The sequence below is a fragment of the Dendrobium catenatum genome, unplaced genomic scaffold (assembly GCF_001605985.2).
Source record: "Dendrobium catenatum unplaced genomic scaffold, ASM160598v2 fragScaff_scaffold_1446, whole genome shotgun sequence".
Classification (NCBI taxonomy): domain Eukaryota; kingdom Viridiplantae; phylum Streptophyta; class Magnoliopsida; order Asparagales; family Orchidaceae; genus Dendrobium; species Dendrobium catenatum.
This window is the reverse complement of record NW_021319908.1, coordinates 2,498,808-2,503,571: the sequence shown is the minus strand read 5'-3', so window position 1 is coordinate 2,503,571 and position 4,764 is coordinate 2,498,808.

The window sequence follows — 4,764 nt, the reverse complement described above, 5'->3', positions numbered from 1 at the left end:
CCTGAAATGTTAGTACACACAAGAGCAAATACAAATCTCTAAAATTGTTAGGAGATAACTACACATTTAAACAATAATGTTTGAAATCATCAAAACTACAAAAGTTGCAAAAACGTAAAGCTTTCAAATAGCAACTATCTTAACACCTTTTTGGCTTTAAATTGTTAATCTTATCCGTAGCAGTTCCATCATCTTGACCCAGACATTCATTGAAATGAGATTTTTTTTAAGAGTATTATGAGAATTCACATTTATCACACTGTGTCCAGGTATTTTATTTGAATTCCCAAACCTATTAACAAAAAATTTCTTCTCTGATGAAGAATCTGAAGGAACATTATAATCCAAATCCAAAAAAAAATTGAATAGAGCACGTTGTAACAACTTCTGTTTCGCCTGCAATGCCCTTACCTTTGCCTTCCACATGTGTAATCTTCTTAGGTAACTCCCCATTATTCTCCTTGATCACGAGGAAATCTCTTAAATTCCTATTGAACCCATTCTTCTTTTTCAGGACAGATCCAACAATGTTTCGATTCTCTTCATCCATAGATTTAGTGTTTGTTCCTCCTCTAGCATTATCACTCCCCACCAGCACCATTGATGGCCAGCGGCCTTCCAAACGTCTCCCCCGCCAATTCCGTAAAGGGCGAAATACAAACCAGAAAGAAAAAAATTTGAAAAAATGATAACTTTCTCTCTCTAAAAAACCAAGAGCTTTTCTCTCTAGTGCTAATTCTTTCTTTCTTTTCTTGAAACTGCCATTTTGATTGACACTTTTTACATCCATTTAAAAAGCTTAAATCCTTTATAACTGGCAAAGGCTAGTAGTACTCTAATAGCTTCCAATCTAGGTACAGGGGCAAAGATCTCCTCAAAATGAATCCCTTCTATTTGGTCGTACCCCTTATCCACCAATCTTGCCTTATTCCTAACCGCCACATCAGAATCATTCATTTTATTCTTAAAGACCCATTTGGTTCCAACTATACATTATCCCTTTGATCTTTCTACAAGCTCCCAAACATCATTCCTAACAAATTGGTTTAATTCCTCTTGCATGGCTACGATCCAAAACTCATCAGAAAGGGCTTAGTTGATGTTGGTGGGTTCATTCATTAAGATAAAGAAATACTGGTTCACTTCTTTCCTAAGTCCATGCCTTGTCCAAACACCTTCAAAAGGGTCTCCTTTGATCAATTATTTAAGGTGACTCAAAGAATATCTCCAATCTCTAGGTAAGGTGTGTGTAGGTTCAACCCTTTCCTCCAAATTTATATTTTCTACTCCTTGGGTAGTCTCACCTACTCCTTCAGTGTTTTGGGGTTCTACCCTCTTCTCCAAAATTTTAACTCCTATGGTAATTTCTCCAGCATCATCTTTAACCTCAACTCTAGATTTCTTAGGATCAGATTCATCAAACACTACATGAGTAGTCTCCACCACCACCAAAGTTATTTAATTAAACACCCTAAAGGATTTCCCAACACTTGAATATCCTAAGAATAATCGTTCATTAGATTTTGGGTCAAATTTTCTAAGTGTGACTTCCCATTATTAAGAATGAAAATGTTACAGCCAAAAATATAGAGGTGGGAAAGGTTGGGTGTTCTACCCTTAAGGATCTCATAGGGTGTCTTATCAAGTTTGGCTCTAACATTCACCCTATTCAACACATAACAAGATTTGTTTACTACTTCAACAAAAATGTATTTTGGAAGTGAATACTCAGCAAGCATGGCTGTAGCTGCTTTAATGAAGGTCTGATTCTTTCTTTCAGCTACCCCATTCTACTGAGGGGTCATAAGAGCTGAGAAGTTGTTACTAATCCCCTTATCCTCATAGAAGTCTCCAAATCTCTCATTTTCAAACTCTCCCCCATGGTCATTATGGATGGTCAAAATCTCACAACCTAGCTTTTTATAAATCTAAGTAAAGAAGGATCTAAATAAATCAAAAGACTCATTCTTATGTGACATAAATTTAATCTAAGTAAACCTTGAGTAGTCATCGACAATCACAAATCTATAGGCTTTTACCCATAAGCTGAAAGTACTAATGGTTCCAAACAAATCCATGTGAAGGACTTCTAAAGGTCTAGAGGTGCTAATGTCCTTAATGGAGTGAAAAGAGGATTGAAATTGCTTCCCTAGTTGGCAGGTATCACAAAGATGGTATTTTGAGAATTTAAGCTTAGAGACACCTCTAACTAGGTCTTTTTGGGTCACTCTCCTAAGGGTTTTCATACTAGCATGACATAATCTCTTGTACCATAATCCTGAATCATCAGTAGTAGTTTTTAAGCAAAATGAAGTAGCTCATTCAATATTATTTAAGTCAAGCATGTAAATATTATTGATCCGCTTTCTTTGCAAAATAGTGTTCTTATTTAAGCTTATACTACAAGTATTTGCCAAGAATTTTATGATGAAACCTTTTTCGGAAAGTTTACTAATGTTGAGAAAGTTGTGTTTCAGTCTATCTACAAGCAAAACATTTTAAATCAAAAGGTTCTTGGAGTTTCTAATTATACATGTGCCCACTACCTTCCTGTTTGTGTTGTCTCCAAGAGTAACCTTGCCTCTAGCCCTGGTCTCCAGTAAAATGAATTGATTAGCATCTCCAGTCATGTGTTATATACATCCGCTATCCAGGTACCATATGCTCTCATGAGGCCTTTTGTGAGAGTAAACCTACAAAATCATCAAACGTCAGATTTAATAACCCAAATATGTGTGGGTCCATTCTTAGGGAAAGAAGAATTCAATGCATGTATATTATGCTGTGAATCATGCAAGTTGGGTCTCCACACCCAATGTGTACTATGGTGAATAGTGAAAGTGTGTGAAATATGTCCTAACATGCCACATGAAAAACATCTAACACTAGGAAAAGGATTTCTTAACCTATTCGGGAAGTAATGCTTCCTTTTAAAGTTATGCGACGCATGCAATGTTGGTTTGTTATTTTCAAAAGCTTTGAAATTTTCTAATTTCTTAAATTCTTTTTTTAACTAAGCATGAGATGACTAAGGAATCATGTGCATCAAATAGTTCAGTATACTTTTTGTTTAATGCATCAAACTAATCAAGTAATGACTTGCGATCTATATCGATTGTAGAATGATCTTTAAGTAAAATTTCAAGCTCTTTTTGCAAATATAAAAACTCCAATTTCAAGCTAGCATGTGATTTCTTAAGTTTCCTATATGATGCATGAATTTGTTCAGAAACTTTAAGTAATTATTCATATGTTTGTTCACATACCTCTTCTTGGTCCAACTGACCAAGATGATTGTCTGCCATCAAGCACAAGTTTGTAGTCTCCTCTTTAGCATCAGCCTCAGAGGAATCTAATGCTGAATCCACCCAGAATACCTTTTGGAACCTCTTCTTATCCTTTTTGAACATGGGTTTCTCCTTACCCTTCTCCTTGCTAGAGTTAGCTTTAAGTGTAGGACAATTAATTTTAATATGTCCTGACTTCCTGCATTCAAAGTAGATCATATCATTAGAACTCTTAGAATATTTGCTACCCTTCTTTATTATTTTTTTGATGGTTGTTATGCTTTTTTTAGAAAATTTTTGAATTGCCTTGTGATGAAGGCAACATCATCACTTTTAGGCTCTTGGTGCCTGCTTTAACCTATATAAAGCCATTTTTAATTTAAAAATAAGATTTGGACATTGGCAACTCTCAAAACCTGGGGGTTATTCTACAAACACATCCTCTTTTATTTCCCCATTTAAAAAGGTACTCTTAACATCCATTTGAAAAACCTTAAATCCTTTATACATGCAAAGGCTAATAGCCCTCTAATGGGTTCCAATCTAGCTACAGGGGCATAAGTCTCCTCAATGTCTATACCTTCTATTTGGTTATACCCTTTTGCCACTAATCTTACTTTATTCCTAACCACCACTCTAGAATCATTCACCTTGTTCTTAAAGACCCACTTTGTTCCAACTACACTTTGTCCCTTAGCTCCTTCTACAAGCTCCCAAACATCATTCCTAACAAATTGATTCAACTCCTCTTGAATGGCTAAAATCGAAAACTCATCTGTAAGGGCTTGGTTTATGTTGGTGGGTTCAGTCATTGAGATAAAAGCAGAGTGGTTCACCTCCTTCCTAAGTCCATATGTAGTCCTAACTCCATCAGAAGGGTCTCCTAAGATCAAATCCTTGGGGTGACTTGTAGAGTATCTCTAATCTCTAGGCAAGGTGTGAGAAGGTCCAACCCTTTCCTCCAAATCTATATTTTCTACTCCTTGGGTGACATCTCCTACTCCTTAAACTTTTTGGTTACCTACCCCATTCTCCAAATTTTATAATCCAGTGGTAATCTCTCCAACATCATCATCATCCTCAACATCAGGCCTTTTAGGATCAGACTCATCAAATACTACATGTGTAGTTTCTTCCACCATCAAAGTTCTCCTGTTAAACACACCAAAAGACTTCCCAACACTGGAATATCCCAAGAACACTCCTTCATCAGATTTAGGATCAAATTTTTCCAAGTGAGACTTCCCATTATTGTGAATTAAAACCTTACAACCAAAGACATGAAGATGGGAAAGATTGGGTGTCCTACCCTTAAGGATCTCATAGGGTGTCTTATCTAATTTGGATCTAATATTCACCCAATTCAACACATAACAAGCTGTGTTAACTGTTTTAGCCCAAAAGTATTTAGGAAGTGAATACTCAGCAAGCATGGCTCTAGCGGCTTCCACCAAGGTCCGGTTCTTCCTTTCAGCTA